Below are 20,768 nucleotides of genomic sequence, written 5' to 3' on the forward strand. Positions count from 1 at the left end.
TGGTGCCAGGACAGGCCTGGAGACTCAGTCCATAGGTACTACCCTGAATTCTGTGTCTGTGGTAGCCTGCTCAGTGTTGGGTTTTATTGGTGTAGGTCCAATGTTGGGGTTCAAGGAAAAGTCCAAAGCTCACTTTCTTCTCCTTCCCCCAGTTGAAGAGTGGCTCTTTACACGATGGACTGCCTGGAATTTTCAAAGGGGTGACTCAGGTAATGTAAAACTGCCTGTCTTACTCTCTTTAATGCACCTTTTCTGATTTCCGTGCTATGCTCCAGTGGTAAAATCACTCACCTGGTTTCCTTTGCTCTTGTGAAGGTACTTTTGTGTGTTGATTGTTGTTCAAATTGATGTTTCTGCAGGGGGAACACTGGAAAGTCCTATTCCATCATATTGCTCTTCATCAGTATGTTTTATATTTATGACCAATGGTTTTAAAATATTGCAGGCAATTTTAACAAAAATATCACACTAAGCCCATAACAACAAAAGTTGCTGGAGTAGAAAGTAGTATGCACCCATACAGCTCATTATATAGTAATTTTTATCTACATCCCCCCATTAAAATTAAGTGCCATATGTCAGGGAACTTTCCTGTCTTCTTCACTACTTATAACTAGTGTATAGATACCTCTTGAATAGCAACAAAATAGAGTCTAAGAAATAAGATTGAGAATAAATTAAATTAATTAATACAAGGACAGTGGGGCTTCCTTCGCCCTATAAGGTGACCTGAAACACTCTATTAGCAAAGATATGTAATGAGCTATATGGATACATAGTAATTTCTACTCCAGCAACTTTTATTGTTAGGAGTTTAGTGGTTTTTTTGTTTGTTTGTTTTGCTAAAATTGCCTGTACTGTTGTAAAAACATTGGTCATAAATATACAGCACACTGGTGAAGAGTATAAATATCAAAAACTCTCTATCTGCTGCCTGATTTCAGAAAATCCTCTCCTGAGAGGACATTACCTGCATGTTTCTTAATTAGAGGTGAAACTTTACAAAACCATAAGAAAAGTAGAAGACACTTTATTGATAAAATATCCACATTCCAAAATAGTTGTGCTTTCAAATCCTGGATCTGCCACTTACTATCCGTGAGACTGTGTGCAAATGGTTTAGCCATTTTGAGCTTCAGTTTCCTCATCTGTAAAATGGGCATGATGATACCTACCTACCTTACAAAGTGGCTGAGATAGCTAAACACCATAAGGCAATGCTTGTTACATGGTAACAAATGATGACTTTCATTTTATTGGGTATTCTCTGTAATTTAATCCTCGCCTCATTCATCGTCATGAGGAAAATTGAAAATATTGTCTTTATATGTGAAAAAAATTGAGTATCAGAGAGTTCAAGAAACTTGACTAAATTATACATCATGAAAAATGCAAGGATCAGATTTGAACCCAGTCATTGATAGAAAAAGGGGGAAGAAAAAATGAGAAAATTTAAGAGGAAAGTATAAAATTCAGTGTGTCTGCAAGTTTCAATAAATAAAGATCATCTTGCTGCAGTCAGTCAGTCCACCACTAAAACATCTCTAGATCTGCATTTTGATAGAATCGCTAGATAATGCTGATAGTTGCTCTTTATTCAGGACTTACTCTACAAGACATGATTTTAAATGGTTAAGTGCTTTGCCCAGTGTCTCATAGATGGTAAATGGCTAAGGTACAATTCAGCTCTAGAGCCATATTCATAACTACTACACTCTAGCAGCTTGTCTGAGACAGATGGTTTTGCACCACATTTTGGGAAACATCAAGATAAATGGCTACAGAATGTGGAGGCTCAGGGACTGTGTCTGCTATCAGGAGTGTGGTACATGGGACAAATCACCAGGCAGAACCTTTCCAAAATTTACAAAATAGGTAGATGTAATCAATGAAACCAAAAACATAAATTAATACCATACACACCATGCCCGATAAATATTTGTTGAATAAATATGTATTTATGAAGCCAACAGCAAGTTTTCCATCTTAGACAAAATGTTCATTTAGCCACATAATCTTTGAAGCTCAGAATTAGAATAACATCATTAAGACCAATCCCTACTTCTCTGTGAATTCCACAATTTCTTGCACAATATTTCAGTCCTGTGATCCGCCAGTTAAAGAAACTGTAGTCTCTGGCTTGTAGTTAGGAAATAAGAGAAAAGACCAAAAACCTGACCTATAGAGAATTAAGAGAGCTTAAAATGCCAGAGCCAAATAGACTCCTGATTCTTGGCAGGTATTTGGTGGGTCAGAGAGAGAGAAATAAATACTGCAGTAATGATGGCTACAATCTCAGAAGTGATTCTCCAGCAGCAAAAAGATGTTTGTGGACATGTGGGGCCAGTATGAACCTATTGATTTCTCTCATAATCTCTTTTTATTGCTCATCTTTTCCTATTAGCTCATGCAGCCAGTGTCTCAGGGACTGCAGTTCCTCCTGGGCCTGCCAGCCTGAACATTGTTGAGGAACCACGAAATATGAAGGTCCACGTCCCCTTTAATTGAACAAGCCCCAGTTAATAATGCACTAGAGATCCTGAGAGTTGGGGCGTGCAGGAAGGAAGAGAGAAAGGCAAAATGAGAGAGAGAAAAAAAAGAAAGAATCCACAAATGTCTTCTTCACTGAGAAAGGGAAAAAGAAACAGAAAAAAAAAAGTCACTAAAACAAATTCAGTCCAGGCAACATTGGTAATAGATAAGACTTAGGAGCCTACTCTTCATTTGGCTAGCAAACAAGCTTTTCTACTCTTTTGAGATAGAGATTCTCTGATCTCAGGGATTGCCATAGACATTGCTAATATTTACAGTCTACTTGATGTCCATTTGCTAGAATGAGCAGTTTTATACTGTAGTCATTAAGTTACAGAATTTGTTGCTAGATCACTTAGAAATCCAGTCAACTCCCTTTCAGTCCAGAACTTATTTTGCTATGCCACACTAAGGTACTGATGTAACATCAGTCCATACAATAAAATAGCCATAATCTCCAGAGAATCTTTCTTGAGAGTTAAGCTTATTCCTGGCTTAAAATAAACAGAGAAATGTCAGTCAGAATTTATGATGGAAATATCAGATAGTTGAGTGGCATATAATGCCCCTTGCTAAAAATAAATACGGCACAGTGGTGCAGGCCTGTAATCCCAGCTACTCAAGGATTGCTTGAGCCCAGGAGTTCAAGGCCAGCCTGGGCAACAATGCAAGACCCTATTCCTAAAACAATCAAATAAAAATGAATAAGCCAAAAGCAGTATTTATAAAATGTTTTTATTCAGTTATTTAACAAGTAGTGAACATTTATTCATTACATATAAAAAGAAGTGTTCCAGATGTGCAGAATTCAGTGATGACTAAAGTGAGCACATTTCCTGCCATTAATTAGTTAGCATTTAATCTAGCCGGGTAGAGAGTTTATGCAGATACATACAACACCAGGGCATAAGTGTTACAAAAGAGCAAGAATATCAAGTTAGTGGACCACAGAAAGGCACATCTCAGCCAAACATGGAGACAATTAAGGTTTTCTAGAGGCAGTGTTTCGTAAGTTATAACCATGAGTTAGTCAGACAAAGAGAGTGTGTAAAAGCATTCAAAGCAGAAGGAACAACATAAACACAGACGATGGCATATGTAAGAAAGTACAAAATAAGACCAATTCATTCTAGTTGTAGTATATGATACTATGAGAAAAATTTTGAGAGAAAAAGTGGAGTAGTAGCTGGAGATGAGAACATGGAATTCCTTGCAAGTCCTGTACAGTATCATCTTGATAACACAGAATTAAAGGACTCTTGCAGATTATTAGGGCTTAACTTTTCTATTGTGTGACACTTCCCCAAGTTACTCAGTGTTTCAGAACTTTTAGTTACTGTTTTGTATTCTGATTTCAACTCCTTCACTGAAATTTCTTCCTCTGTGTTTTAGGTTATCACAGAATGCACACAACTGACATACTTCTTTATTCATACCTTAACATCTTCTGTAAATCTGACTCCACTTTATTTCCCAGGTGGAACTTCTGTTGCTCTCTCCCTGATGTGTTACCTTCCTGCCAATGTTGTATGACAATATGCTTGGAGGACTGCCAAAAACGGAAGCCCACTAAGACTCCTTGTTCAGAATTTTGACTGGGACTGCATGATATAGATAGGATGAACTGATGTCAACCCATGTGGTTGACCTCAATCTACAGGTTGACTGATAGTGTATGATCCAAAGTCCTCACCCCAGGTAACATTATTGGTTTTCCTGGCATGACTAGCCCCAGCCTTAAAGTCTGGCCAGGCCTCACCCTAAATTGTATTGTTAGACCATTTACTGTCACCCACAGCCACCATGCAAACAAAGAAACTCTTTTTAGGCATGACATTCTTAGAGATTACCTCCCAGAAGCTCAAGTTAAATTTCTTCCTAAACATTCGACTTACCTTTGTCTGTGTGAATGCCTCAGGACCATTTCCCTCTTGAATGTGCCACTCTACCTACTTTGAATGGCAAATGCCCAGTTATGGAGTCTTCAACTGTGCCAGAAGGATAGCTACAATATTGCCTGAAACAAAAATGGCCAGGTATCAAACAATTAAGAAAACACAATAAAATAGAGTAGATTTGCCAATTCATAACGTTGGGTAATTTGTAGAAGGAATAAATTTTGATATGGTCCAGCAAAGAGGTAATGATGGATTTGTTTGTTCATGAGTTTAATCAGGAGATATTTAAAGGATAAATATTTTGTGACAGCAAACTACTCTAGGTGCTGAGATTTTGGCTACAAACAAGATAAACTTACATATAGATTCTATTCTAGAGGAGAAATACAGGCTAAGATTTAAATTGTCATCTAGGATGAAGTAAGAGTGTTTTAGTGTTGTAGGGAGGAATTATAGTACCTACTATACATTTCCTCCCTATCTGCAGCCTATTCTACTTATTAACAGAATGACACAATCCAGTAATATTATTGAATATTAATAATGTGATAGTTGACTATATTTAATAATGGTTTTACATAATAAATTGAAGCCAAAGGAAGTTAATGATTTATCCAAGGACACCAAATAAAGTTGTAAAACTTGTGTTATGTCCCGGCCTTTTCTCTATTTTCTTGCCTTCAGAGGCAAAAATCAGTTTTATAAGTCGATGTCTTTACCATTTCTTCATCTCTGAAATTTTATGGAGTCTGAGAGTACAGTAGAATTCTTACCTTTTAATTTTTCTGTTTTTTAAGCTTTTTGTTTTTGAAAAACTTTCGAACTTATAAAAACATTGCAAAACTGGTAAAAGTGAATTCCAGTATGCCCTTTAACCAGATTCCAAAAATGTTAACATATAACCATAACCATAGTACAATTATTAGAATAAGAAATTAACATTGATGGCCGGGCACAGTGGCTCAAGCCTGTAATCCCAGCACTTTGGGAGGCCGAGACGGGCGGATCACGAGGTCAGGAGATTGAGACCATCCTGGCTAACACAGTGAAACCCCGTCTCTACTAAAATCCAAAAAAATAAAATTAGCCGGGCGAGGTGGCGGGCACCTGTACTCCCAGCTACTTGGGAGGCTGAGGCAGGAGAATGGTGTGAACCCGGGAGGCGGGGCTTGCAGTGAGCTGAGATCCGGCCACTGCACTCCAGCCTGGGCAACAGAGCCAGACTCTGTCTCAAAAAAAAAAAAAAAAAGAAATTAACATTGATAACATATGAGTATCTAATCTAAAGACTTTATTAAATTCTCCTACTTGTTCCACTGATGTCATCTTCTCTTTCACAACCCAATCCTGAATGATATGTTACATTTTGCCCTCATGTGTCCTTTCAGTATTCTTTAATCTGTGACAGTTCATTAGATTTTTTGTCTTTTATGACCTTGACATTTTTTGGAGAATACTAGCCAGTTATTTTGTCAAATATACATCAGTTTGGGTTGGGCAAATATTTCATATGATTAAAAATTTGGATTACACATTTTTGGCAAGAATACCATAAAAGTGATGCTGTGTTCTTCTTATTACATCATTCCCCTGTCTCATCTGTACCATTTACTGATTTGTTCATAACTGATGATATTAACTTTGATCACTTGGTTAGGAAAGGGTCTGCCAGTTTTGTCTGCTGTCGAGTGACTATATCTCCTTTATAAATTAGTAAGTATCTTCTGAGGAAATACTTGGAGCTCATATGACTAGAGTTCCGACTTTGGAAGGGTGAATAACAAAGCATTTCTTTGGTATAGTGTAATAGAATACTCACTGGACTTGACTTCAGTTTCTTCACTTATTCACTTGGAGGTCTGAACTCAAATGATGTTTTCTAAATGCAAACTAGAGGTCTTGCTGTATCAGCATCACCCTAGTAAAAAATGTATATTCCTGGACCCCATTCCAGATTTTATTCATAACCTCTGCCAATGCTGGGCCTTTAGAAGCAATTGTTTAAGCACAGTCTTTGGAGGTTTTGGAGAAATCCCACACCACATGGTCTCTTTGATCCCATTCACCTTTGAAAATCTCTGCCATTCTGAGTTCTTCTGCCAGGAATGCCATGGCAGAAGGTAGAGAAGAAATACTTCTGAAAGAACTTTTTCATGTAGTTTGCTTAGATATGCGGTGTCACAGGTACAACCAGTACCAACTGCAAGTGAGAAAGCGAGATGGATACAGCAGGAACTTTATCAGACTTTATCTGCTGCTCTGTTTTGTGACGGCTCATCTCTCACATAGACTGTTTTTGTGAATATTTTACTCCCAGATATATGAAGCAGAGATATTATTCAGTGAACGTCACCAGTGAAAAATGCATGGAAAGATAAAGAAAGGAGTTTTTCTCTCCGTGACAGTGCATAAGGCACTATTCCCTTTATCAGAGCATCTGGACTCTAATGAATGGATCCTATGATGCCTATATGTCACCTGCACAGGCAGCATAACAAGCCCCACAGCTCAGTTAGTGGGTACCTGGGCCTTTGGGCATGCCGCTGAGTCCATATGGCTCCTTTCCTGGACAAGTCTATGACTCCCTCTTTCCTTGCAGGCCATGAGTTTGTTAATCTAAAGGGAGAGGAGAAACAGCCTTAGGAGCTGCCAAAATGATGCAGTGAAAAGATTCTGGTGCTAAACTGAAAGAGATCAGCTTTCTCTTCCAGAACATCAACTGAGCTTGCATCCTCAGGCTGACTGTCTCTTCACGATGCCTTTTCAAATCAACAAAACTTTCTCCTCATTTGAACCTAAGAAAAAAATTCCAAAAGTTCACAAAAATAAATAACGAGTTACCTCAAAGAGAGAAGACTGCTGGTAATGTTTAGTTTTTTGTTTGTTTGTTTAGCAGCATATTCTAAGTAGTATATATTTAGCATGCATTTTTAAAATATATTTTTCTGAAGCTGGTACCTTTGTGGGAGTGTGGATTAGTGTAGATTTCTTAACTTGTTGCAGGACAATTTTAAAATATTCATAACAATTAAAATACGGATACTTTTTTGTTATTGCAATTCTATTTCAAGAGTACATTTTAAAGAATTCTCAGAAGTGTACAAAGATGCACGTGCAAGAATTTTCATGGAGGTATTTACAAAGCAAAACTGGATATTGCCTAAATGTCCATCAATATCCCAGTCATTAAAAAATATATGGCTCTTTGATATGGTTTGGATTTTGTCCCTGCCTAAATCTCATGTTGAATTATAACCCCCAGTGTTGGAGGTGGGGCATGCTGACAGGTGATTGTATCATGGGGGCAGATTTCCTCCTGGATGCTGTTCTCATGATAGTGAGTGAGTTCTTGTGGGATCTGATTGTTCAAAATAGTGTGTGGCACCTGCTCCCACCCCTTCCTTCTGCTCTGGACATGTAAGGTGTTCCTGCTTCCCCTTCATCTTCTGCTATGATTGTAAGTTTCCCGAGGCCTCCCCAGAACCTGAGCAGATGCTGCCATGCTTCCTGTACAGCTGCAGAACCATGAGCCAATTAAAACTCTTTTCTTTATAAATTGCCCTGTCTCAGTTATTTCTTTATAGCAATGCCATATGGCCAAGCACCCTATAGATATTAAAAAATAGTAGATTCATATAGACTGAATGAAGAGATTGCAAAGCTGTTTCATTAAATGAAAAAGCAAGGTGCGCAAGAGAACTCCTGAAATTCTGTTTTGTTCTGCTTTTTGGTCTTTGTGCAGCTAGTTACATTTAAGAGTTCAGTTTATAAAAAGTCAATGAGTTGTACACTTAATACACTTTGTCAACTAAATAGCAGGGGGCTCATGTGTTTTTTGGAAGCACGTGATACTGTAAGAAAAATGTTTAATCAATGTAGATAATATTATTTAAAAGAGAAAATGTTTATATTAAATGCTCTGATATTTATACAAATTCTAGGATATATAAGACATTATAAACAAGGATGAACTGTAACATGGAGAAAGGAAGTTAGGACATGTAGATGTTTAATTCTATTTTTTATTTGTGTTTTATTTATAAATGAAAGAAAAGTAGCAGTTAAAATTATTTAAAATACTGACACACATTCCTGGGAAAGGCAAAATAACTGCTCAGTCTTCATCACTCAAAGTCAACTATAAAGTTCAATGGTGGTTTTTCTTTCCAGGATCTATGCTCCCAACTTCTAGAATTTATCATAATATATCTGCAATGCTTTCCTCTCTTTTCTTGGCCTACCAGACCCTCTCTCCATACCTGTCAAGGTCTCTATTCTAAATCTAAGTGGGTGAACATCTGTTAAACAGCTGCTACTTCCAAATTGAGATAGAGCCATGTTACAAGCAAGAGGCCATAACAAGCAACATTCTAAGTGGAAAATAGCTTGGCAGCGTCCGATGCTCTGGGGCCCATCTGAAAGGAAGAATCATTAATGTTAATCTAACTGAGCTCAGGGTGGGAGGAAGTGGAGCTGTGTTTTCTGAAGAAAACCACTTGAGTTAAAGGGTGGTTTTATTTGAGGAATCACTCGCTTGTGCTAAATGGAGACACAATTATTTATAATTGATACATGAATTTTAACTTTTTTTTCTCGTTTTTCTGGGGCAGAGGAACCATAAAGTATAAGTGGTTCAGGTCACTGAGATTCACATGGCCAAATCTTTGCATATTGGAAGCTAAGAATTTGTTTTAACAAACTCTCTAGGTGATTTTTATGTGTACTTAAGTTTGAGAAACAGTGTGCCTAGACTAAAATGTTAGGGCACATTATTATTACTGTAGCTGTAAGGTAGGAAGGAAAGGAGTTGAAGTCTGTTTCCATATTGCTAGGCGAAAATCTCTTTCCTAAAAGGTCTGCCTGGGCTTTTTTTTTTTTTTCCAGGCAATGTCAACCTTAAATTGTTTTTCCCTTTTATATGCTGTTAGAGAGAGAGTGGAGATAGGGTGGCATGAGCAGGAAAAATGGGAATTACAGTTTTCTAAAGTTTTTGGAGATATTTAAACCCTTAGAAGGCTTTGTCAACTAAATATCAGGGGGTTCATAAATTTGGAAGGGAAAGCCTTATTTTTCATAAAGCATTTCAGCCTGCAGGCTGGGCATTCCACAGTCTGGGAAGCATAGCCTCCAGCTAGAAGCCAAGAGCAAGAACTTCCAGGGAGGAAAGCACAAGATAGAAATTTATGCTAAATGGGGAGATCAAATATACATATTTAACAAGCTGTAGGAAAAATCCCAAATGTTTATAAAAGGAAAAACATGCAAATGCACAATTGAGCTTAATGCCTCTCCATGAGTTGCACGTTCAAAAAAATGGTGGCATTAGTATAATTTGAGGGTGGAGTTTTTGGCCCACTGACATCAAAAGGTAGAGCAGGGGACACAGAATCCCTCACTGCACACCTTCTGCAGACTGGCTACAACCACTCAGTGGTCCATGGTCTCTTATCAGAAAGGAATGAGCTATGAAACTGGTGAGTTGTCAAGTTTACCTGCAAAGCAGGAGGGGGAATCTGGTTGCAGTGTCCAATGATTGGCCAAAGCTGATAAAGGCATGAATCATCTGTTTCTTGTTTTCTAGGGCTGTTTTCTGCTTACTCCTTAGGAAAGAATTTTGGCTAAAGGTTAATAATGGAGGGGTATCCTGAGGCATGTCTCACTTCCCATCCTGTCATGATCAGGAATTCAATTTTAAGGTGTATCTGGGTCCTCTTGGCCAAGAAGGGGTCCACTCAGTTTGGGGATTTAACTGCGAATAAGGTAGAAGATATTCCTATTTTCTGGGAGGATGCAGACTAGTGAGGAGAAAATGAAGAATAAACAGGCAAATTCAATGCTGTGAATTTAGTGGAATGATTGAGAAAACTTTCCAGAGTGATTGGGAAATCATTTGGGAGTCAAGGTGAAAACAGGAGATTGCGGTCAAAGAAGCTTAAAGAAAAAGAAGAGTACCGATGCAAAGAATTTTAAAAAGATCTCTTGGCTGGAGCAGAGAGGAAGAGGTGGGAGTGGGAGTGGCTTGACCTGAGACCAAAGAGACAACCAGAGTTTGGAAGGAGGTGATAAAGTAATCAAGAAAGCAGTCACTTCCCCAGAGACAGATGTACTTGAGATGGTGTATTAGTCCGTTTTCATGATACTGATAAAGACATACCCAAGACTGGGCAATTTACAAAAGAAAGAGGTTTAATGGATCCACAGTTCCACGTGGCTGGGGAGGCCTCACAATCATGGCAGAAGGTGAAAGGCACGGTGTCACATAGCATCAGACAAGAGAAGAGTGAAATCCGAGTGAAAGGGATTTCCTCTCATGAAACCATCAGATCTTGTGAGACGTATTCACTACGACGAGAACAGTTTGTGTTAAACCGCAGCCATGATTCCATTATCTCCCCTGGGTTCCCTCCCACAACACGTGGGAATTATGGGAGATACAATTCAAGGTGAGATTTGGGTGGGGACACACCTAACCATATCAGATGAGTAGAGGAGAATGCTACTGTCTTCTCTCTCTACTTCTCAAGCTAGGATTTATGAAATGTGCTCATTAACAAAATTTCTGGCTTGAAGTATTTCCTGTTAATGGAAGAAATGCATCTGTAAGAAATTCAATGAATTTCAAACTCCAGTCTCACACAGCACCATTTCATAATTTGCTCTTCCCCATGCCTAGGTGGGGAATCCTAGGACAATATTGCTTAGTAGGTATAAATATGATCTTTAGAGTGTTAAAAGAAATACTTCAGACAAATTGAATTCGACAGTTTAACTGAGCAAAGAGGGAATTGAGCAGCCCCCAGTCCAGGACTTTAGGGCTTCCAGGTGATCAGATAACATATATGGACAGAAAAAAGGAAACTGATGCATAGAAAATGGAAGTGAGGTGCAGAAACAGCTAAAGGGCTATAGCTTGGCTTTGCCTTGTTTGAACATGGTTTGAACAGTTGGCCACCTGTGATTGGCCAACATCAACCAAGCTGTGATTGGCTGAGACTCAGATACTTGTTACAAGAGTAGGTTAGCCTGTTTACACATCCAGTTAGGTTATGGTACATTAGGTATGGGATAACTTTTAAGCTGAGCTTAAGATGTGTAAGGAGGCAGCTGTAAGATAACCTTAATTCAACAGGTGTTAGCCAGACAGAGCTATGTGACCTCAAATGCCTATGCTGTCTCGTATTTCCTATGCGTCCTTGGTCAAGGTCATTAAAGTTCTCTGACCTCCCAGGCCCTTATCTATATACTGCAAATAATATATACTCTCCTTGAGCAAACTTGAATCAAATGACAAAACCTATCTCCAAAAATGTTGCAAAGATTAAATAAGATAATGTATTCTTGGCACAGGGCCTGGGTATATAGTAAGCCCTCAAGGGTTCTAATTAAAACACTCCTTGTCCTTTTATTCATTCCATCGATCAGCGAGTACTTACTTTCTCCCTGCTCTATAAAAGCAGTAAGATGATCTCTTGTCTTCACTCTTAGGAGCAATGGAGTAACTTGTATATATCTAGATATAACCCAAGAAAGAACATGATCAACTGTGATACGTGAGGCAGAGACAATGTTTTAAGGAACTTAGGGATGAAAAGTTAACTACTGGCTGGTGAAATGGTTTCATAGCAAAGAAATTATTTCAGTTGAGCCTTGAAGGAGGTGATAAAGAGGAAAGGAGGCAGGTATGGGATAATAACCATTTATTGAGTGTTTATTAAGTACTAGGCACTGTTCTACTCACAATACTGGTATTAACTCATTACTCCATAAAAACTTTAGGAAGTGGGTACCATTATTGTACCCTTTTATAGAGCAAGAAACAGAAGCAGAGAGAGGTTGAATAACTTGCCTGGGTTTGTATAACTGTTAAGCAATAAAGCCAAAGTTTGAGTTTAGGTAGAGGTTAAGGTCGTGTTCTTGACTGCTGGACTCATATTTATGTTGCAATTAATTAATTTTTCAACCATTTTATTCCAAATTAATTATATTATATGGGCATGGCTGGAAGACAAAGTGTTTGAAGGGGATTATTTAGAGAAATCATCACAGGGAAGAAGACGATATAAATTTTGGAAGTACACAAGTGAGGACAAAAATAGATTTCTGAGAAGAAACATTTTAAAATAATGACAATTCTATGTGGTAGAAATAAGTCCTCTGGTGCCCTTATTTCACTGCCTCACATTTTTATGAGCTGAAATATATTCTGCTCACACAAACCACTTCAACATCTTTTGTTTTTAATCTTTCCAACATAGGAGAACAAATTTAACAATGAGATTCTGTTTCTGTTCTGTACATGTGGAATAATTAAATTTGCATCCCACTTTAGCATTGGATCTGCTATTTCAAGAGAAATGTATCAATTGAACACATGCCCCATGATTTCTACTCTGCAAATAAAGCATTTGGAGGTAGGGGGATAAAAGGCAATATATTTTTCCTAAGCAATAATCACAGTAAAATCTTTGCTTAGTGACAGCTTGTTTGAGGCTGGATTAATTCCCATTTGAGAGAGGCCAAGAGGGCAGGAAAGTGAAAGGCAGAAGCTGGAAAAGGCAGGGCATAATTATGGAAATTCCCATTGGACTTTGAAATAAAAGTTTTGCAAGAGAACTCTACTGGCAAGTATCTGAAAAGGACTGTGGTCAGAGAGCATCAGGAACTCCTCTCAGTCTCCAGCTTATTTCTAAGGTCTTAATAATCTCTTCTGTATGGATCCAAGGAATTGGGCCTGATGGAAGATCCAAATGTTGTAGGATATAATCAACACCCGCATTTGGGAGTGAGGAGATGAATTTGTGTTTAAATTTGAGTTTTGCTACTTTGTATATCTATTAGATCATGAGCAAGTTTCTTGCCATCTCTGAGATGCTTTCATTTTCTGTGAAATAGTGTGGGGTAATTATTTCTACTTCACAGTGAAGATGCAAGGACAAAACTCTAAGATAAATCAAGGCTCTCATCACATATTAGGTACTTTAAAAAGATTTTCCTACTTTCTCCTTTCAGCATCATTCCTACATTTCTTTTCATGAGTGTACCACTTATTTTGTTTACTTGTAAGGTTAGAAGAGGTGGAGAATAAATTGCTAGGGGATTGACTGGGCTAATTTCATTGGTAACTGAGGGTATTAAAAAACAAGGCAAACAAACAGAAAACTCACCTGACAATTGTCTCTAAGTATTCCCTTACTGACCTCAGCAATTTTTTTTTTCATTCTAGCTCTTTCTATGGCTTGAATAAGTTAAATGAGTAAACTTTTTTTTTTTAAGTAATTTTATTTCCTACTAGCTTGTTATGCACATGAGGTAGGGACTGTGTCTGACATGTTATTATTTGTATCACTGTTCCCTAGCTCAGACCCTGGAATACATGTTCAGAAAGCATGGATAGTGACAAAGATACTCTCATTAAGCAAACTTGAGTCAGGACCTGCTGAGTCTTCCATTTGACTAAGTCCAACTGTGGGTGCTGTCTTTGTCCTGCTTAGTCCTGTTTTAGCAACAGTCCTGCTGTGTCAGATTAGAGAAAATCCCCCATCCTCAGTATCTGATCAAATTCCTTATCCCAAATCCTAGATATTTTATCACTCTGACCTACCTTCAGCAAGGATATCCCTAGTCTTGATGTTTTTTTTTTAGTAATTTTCTATCCACTGAATCCTCATCCTACTCCTTAGCTATAAATCTCAGTTTGTTCTTATTGTATTTGGAGTTTAACTTAACTTTTGTCTTCTGTTGCAAAACCCATATTACAGTAGTTTCTCTTAGTTTCTCTTGAAAACAGTATTCCTTACTTTCCTCAACAAGTGTCATGAATAATGTTTTCTTTAACAGTAGCATGAATAAATGAATGATATGGATGAATAAATTAGTGGATGATTTTTTTTGTCCTTGTGGTCTTCTAAATCAAAGGATTTTTTTGACAAACAGAGAGAGAAAAGAGTGAAGGATGTTTTCTTTGGGATAAAGTAAGAGTCAATTCTCATTGGGTCAATCAAAGACAAATTTCAACCTGCCCCTCCTCAACCCAAATCCTGGAGATAAGAATTGTTTTTTGAATACAAGTAAATTAAATTTGTTAAATGGCTCCCACCATATTAAGCAGTAGCTAGATCAGTGCAATGCAGAAATAAAGATAATAACAACATTTTTACAATTGAAAGAGTTTTTTTGTTTGTTTATGTTTGTTTTTCAAATGCAATGGTCTCAAGCATGTCGTTGTCCTTGCCGTTTCTTTCCTCTTCTGACTGTTATGTGAAGAATGAATTGGAGAGATTCAAAAGTGGAAGCAGGGGGATCAATCAGAGACAATATTGTTAGAGACAATAGCAAGGGGATTTATGATGGCGGCCTTGACTAGAGTGGGAGCAAGCAATTGAAAAGAATATAAATGTGACATGTATTTTTGAAGAAGAACTAAAAGAGCCAGAAGAGCTTTTGGAGGTAGAGAATGAGAAAAAGATCAAAATTGACTTCCAAGTGTTTGATGTGAGCTACTAAAGTAGATGTGAATGCCATTTACTCAGATTGAAAACACTGGGGGAGAAAATGTCTTTTAAATGGAGGGGGTGTGGTAGATATATGCACATCACTTTTGCCTTTTCTTCTTTCTGGAAATACTATTTGTGATGCCCATCACATCAAAAAGAAAATTTCTAGTTAGCAGTTCCCCTTGTGAATCTGTAGTTCAAATGTAAGGTCTGGGCTGGAGATGAATTTGGGTTTCTTATGTATAAAGATGGCATTTAAAGTCGTAAGTTTGGATGACTCAGCTTCTTAGGAAGTAGTACCCTCTTTCCTTTTGAACACAGACCAGTCTTAACCAAGAGCAATAGGTGTTTAACTTCCAAAAGTGGACTCACGTGACTCTTGTAATGAAGAATAATATTCATTCTAAACTTATATATTCAAGGAAACATAATGGAAGAAGTTAAGATTTGAAGGTAAGATTTCTTTAACTAAAATTTAGTGGTAATGAATAATGAATATAAATAATGAAAAGTAAACAAATTTTTTTTTTCCTCTGGCTTAATAATCTACACAGAAAACTTCTGTCAACAAATGTGTGGAGATTTCTCCCCATCAATAAGCAAACAATCAAGTCTGCAAGGGACACCAGCTGGATGTCCTCCGATTCAATTTCCACACTGTCTACCTAGAGATAGAGTCCGATCCCACAGGTTGAGGGCTCAGTCCCACAAGACTATATGCCTCTTCAGATACCAGCCAAAAGTCTAGGACTCTACAACTTCTGATCCACCGGCTCCAAGCTGGGGTTTCTACAGCCCCTTCTTTGGGTTTCATTAATTTTCTAGAGCAGCTCTCAGAACTCAGGGAAGCATGTTTAAATTTACTGGTTTATTATAAATGATATTACAAAAATACAGATGAAGAACTGTAGAGAGTAAGGAACCGGGGAAGAGTCAAGAAGCTTTTATGCCCTCCTTGAGCACACCACCCTCCAACACCCTCCAGGTATTCAGTTATTTGGGGGAGTTCTCTTAGCCCTGTCCTTTTGGGTGTTTATGAAGGCTTCATTGTATAGGCATGATTAATTAAACAATTGGCCATTCGTGACCAATTTAACCTTCAGCCCTGGAGGTTGGGGGATGGAGGTAAAACACCCAACCCTGTAATCATGTCTTGGTGTTTCCAGAGACCAGATCACATGCTGAAGCTACCAGGTCTGATAGCCACTAGTCAACTCAATAGTATACAAAAAGACGTTACTTTGGAGAGTCTAAAGATGTTAGGGGTTGTATGACAGGAAACAGGGACCAAAACCTAATATATATTTCACAATATCACAAATGGTTTAACAGTTTAAGAATTATCCTTAGAGATATAGAATCCTGTAATTTCGGTTAGATGGTTGCTTTTAACACTTTTGAGACTCTTACCCCTTTGAAAAATAACTCTATACAACATCTCTGGAAAATTATCAAAAAGTCAATGTTTACATATTTCCTATGATTGGAAGTTTATTACCTTATGACACAGTTTGATTGCATTTACTTTCACTTATTTGGGTCATAAAGAATTAGGGTAATTGTTTTTTTCCCATGACATTGCTATAGCTATTTGAAGACAGTGATCACATTCCTCCCCTTTCCCACCGGCATTAATATGCACATGTGTTTTTCAATCTTTTCTCATACCCCAAGATCATTTGAGTACCTTACTAATCTCCTCATTTCTCTCTAAATGAGCCACAATTTTTATGCAGAATCTTCAAAGTATTTATATTTTATCATGTGTCATAAAAATGTTAAAACATGTAATTCTGATAGTCAACAGATGAGACATTTTGTTGAGACTCTTCAAATTATTGTGTAACACCAAGGGAGAATTGAAGGTCAAAGACACAATCAAAGATTTCTAGACTCCCTTAGAACCATTACTGGTGGATGGCACAGTTCATTTCCTTAATTGTGGGAAATGCTTTTTCTGCTCATCTCATACTTTGGCCTCAGTCCATAAAGTAGGGAATTTCTCTTTTGCTTTTGACTGTTCCAGCCATGTACGTTTTTCCCCATCCATAATGTGGATGTAGAATCACATTAGATGTGAATCTAATGAACTACATTTTACAAGTGGTCAGAGACAGTGATAACTATTAGTGTTTGTAAACGGAAATTTTCTAAGACTCTTGCCTTTTCTTTCTCCATACAGTGAGCAACTCAGCTAGGGCTTGCAAGATGTTATTTTCTGTCTGCTTGCCTTTGAATAGATCAGCAAGGCACACCTCTGTGCGTCACTCATGCGGGCTAGGTCATGAAGTAGGCACACTTTTCAGCTCCCTTGGCTCACTCTTTTTTGCAGGCACATCTGTATGTATGGGTTTCATATAGAGACTTAAAATAAGAGAGAGATTGGAGGCCTGGTTTAACTTCAAGTTTATATCATACTATTTCACTCCTCCACTTGTCTCACAGCCCTACAAAAAAAGACCCAGACACTCACTAAGTAATTTATAAATAGGCATTTTGCTTTCTATTTAGTTAATTTTCTTTTAATATCTATGACATTGGTCAAATCTGCCAGAAGGCAGACTAGCGAATAGTACTACAATTTTCTCAACCAGCATAAAACATTATTTTCCATCTTCTGCCAGTGAACCTCATTGACAAAGCTTCCTGATTTGTACAAATTTACATTGATTTCCTTCGTTTTTTTCATCATTTCTAGCCCATAACGATAGGCTTAAATGCCAAATTATTTTCTGCCTCAAATATGATAGTAATTGTTTTATGCTTCCTAATTAAATTATAACATCTTTGAAGATGATTATATTTGAAGATTATATTTGAAGATGATTATATTTGAAGATCATTATATTTGAATACCTTTTTTGTAGCCCCCACTATAAAGTACACAAAGCATTCCTGATAATATAAAAAAAAAAATTCAGCATTAAATTCAAAAAGTTTCCTGATAATTCAGCTTTTCCTTTTTTTGAATTTAAATGGCCATTTGCACATATAAAATCATATACTGGTAAATCAAAGGCATGAATAAAATGCCTCGGATGGGGGTTTTGAAGGTCAGCTGCATCAGACTTATAAGACAGTCTGCATATTTAATTTGAAAATTTTATCTGTCTCAAAATATCTAAAGAGGGTTATTATTTACTTGTTTTAATGTAAATGCTGCCATCTCCTCCAGCCCTTGCCTCTCACCCACCCCTTGTATTTTCTACTCCCTACACTGGCCTGTTCTACTTCCACTATTTCATTTGCTTTCCATACCTAAATTACATGACATGAAGATGCATGCAAAATATTTCTAGTTCACAAAATACAATCCATCAACACTTCTTATACATTGCCCAGAAATGAATCCATTTTAGTTGAGGAAGTAAATACATCAATTTAAGTGGAAGATTTTTGACAGTTTAATTCAAATTAAGTTCACTTTGTTCAATTAGAAGGCATCTGAAAGAGGATGCAGGAGGATGGGGGGATACATGCGCGTCTTATTAGGGGAAAACAAATGCACTTCTCCACATTAAGCATATCTGTGGAGATTTTTAGTTTAAAAAAGTGACATTATAAAAAGTTGCTAATTTATGTTCCCTCAACAAATGGTGAATTACTCACTTCATTTTATATTGCTCTTTCTTTGTTTTTGGCTAGATCCTGACAGTGCTGAGAGATTATAGGGCGAAGGAAAGGGGCATAGACTCTCTTCCAACTTTGGAGTTGGCTGCACTATGTTGGCCATGGTTCATTTAATGAAGCTTTTGCTAAAAGTCTTGATCAATGCATAATAGCATTGACATTTTCAAGACTTAGAATTCTGGATTTGAAATGAAAAAGTCTGTACCCTGCAGCATTTTTGAGTATCTAAATTTTTTGGTCTTCGTAACTCAACTATCTTAATATGCAGTGCTCAGATAATTTTGTCATAGTCTGACTTTTGCAGATGAATCCAACACACTGCAAAACTCTAAATCAGAAATCAGAAATCCTAAGCCTACAAAATCTTAGAAAATAGAGCAAATGTGAAAGAGATTGGAGTAAGGTAATAGAGAGTGGTGGAGCTATGTAAAATTAAAGGGAATGTGCTTCACCTAAAAGGGGTAATGAAACGGTATTTAGTTCTTGATCATTGTTGTAATGGGGTGATATGGTTAGGCTTTCTGTCCCCACCCAAATCTCATCTTGAATTGTAATCCCCAGGTCTTGAGGGAGAGACCTTGTGGAAGGTGACTGGATAGTGGATATTGTTTCCCCATGCTGTTCTTATGATAGTGAGTGAGTTCTCACAAGAGCGAATGGTTTTATACGCATCTGGCATTTCCCTTGCTTGCACTTCTCTTTCCTGCCACAATGTGAAGAAGGTCTTTGCTTTCCCTGTGTATTCACTATGATTCTAAGTTTCCTGAGACCTCCCCAGCCATGCAGAATTGTGAATCTATTAAGCCTCTCTCTTTTATAAATTACCCAGTTTTAGGTATATATTTGATAGCCGTGTGAAAACAGACTAATACATAGGGTAAGAACAGGCATAGTTTTACAAGATCTTCCAGTTTGTCAAGAGAATACAAAAATCCATGTATAGATGAATATGTATACATGCGTGTATTAAATCTTTGAATTTTTAAATGTACAAACAATGTAAAACATGTCTGGGACTGAATTTCATCCATGTACTGCCACTGTACAGTATTGCTTTAGAACATTGTGCAGAGTTAGCAAATACTTTTCTTGATACTACTTCCCTCCCCTGTGCCCATGGAAGATGCTGCTGATTGATCATAGAATCTTTTACCACAATATTCCAAAATAAACTTACAATTATTTCCAAAAGGCACTGCAAGCAGCCAAAATGAACTATTTAGGGATGGTGTACAAGAAAAATCTGTCTGCAATTCTAGACACAGGCAAATTAATAATCACATTTAAAGGTTTTACCATGTATACTAGAAAATTATAAAACTTGATAAAGAACTGGGTCAGACACTAAGTTACAATAATTATATCTCATTATTTGTTTGTCTTTTTCAACTTATAAATTGTGTTCAAATATATTTTCTTTTTTTTTTTTTTTTTGAGACGGAGTCTCGCTCTGCCGCCCAGGCTGGAGTGCAGTGGCCGGATCTCAGCTCACTGCAAGCTCCGCCTCCCGGGTTCACGCCATTCTCCTGCCTCAGCCTCCCGAGTAGTTGGGACTACAGGCGCCCGCCACCGCGCCCGGCTAGTTTTTTGTATTTTTTAGTAGAGACGGGGTTTCACCGTGTTAGCCAGGATGGTCTCGATCTCCTGACCTCGTGATCCGCCCGTCTCGGCCTCCCAAAGTGCTGGGATTACAGGCTTGAGCCACCGCGCCCGGCCTCAAATATATTTTCTAATTAGAGCCACGAAGATCTTTATGAGGCAGGACAAAAATTGTGTCTATATTGGAAAGGAGAAAACAAATGTTCACAGAAGTTAAGTGAGTTGCCAAAGATCACACATCTAGTAATTAGAGGCATTAAAAAATAGTATCTCAGGCAGCTAGAGACACTTATTATAATAAAAAAATCACAGAAAAAATCCACAGGGAAAGAAAAATTAAGCTCCTAGTACTTCAGCAAAAAGAAGCAGTGAAAAGTTCCACAGAGTGTTTCGTTTGCTTACATCTTGCTAATTACCACGTACAGCTGGGGAACAAATGCCTGGACTTGCAAAGTAATTCTACACTGTTGAAGATGAATGAACAATTCTTAAAATTTTGTTATGGCCTTTCTCATATTCTCTTTGTTGGCATCTAGGAGAGGTGGAGAGAGAGAGGGAGAGAGAGAGCTTCAGATAAGAGACATTCCAAGGAAGCCTGCTTCTCTTCTTAGCTGGT

Source organism: Macaca nemestrina, chromosome 14 (genome assembly GCF_043159975.1).
Source record: "Macaca nemestrina isolate mMacNem1 chromosome 14, mMacNem.hap1, whole genome shotgun sequence".
Classification (NCBI taxonomy): Eukaryota; Metazoa; Chordata; class Mammalia; order Primates; family Cercopithecidae; genus Macaca; species Macaca nemestrina.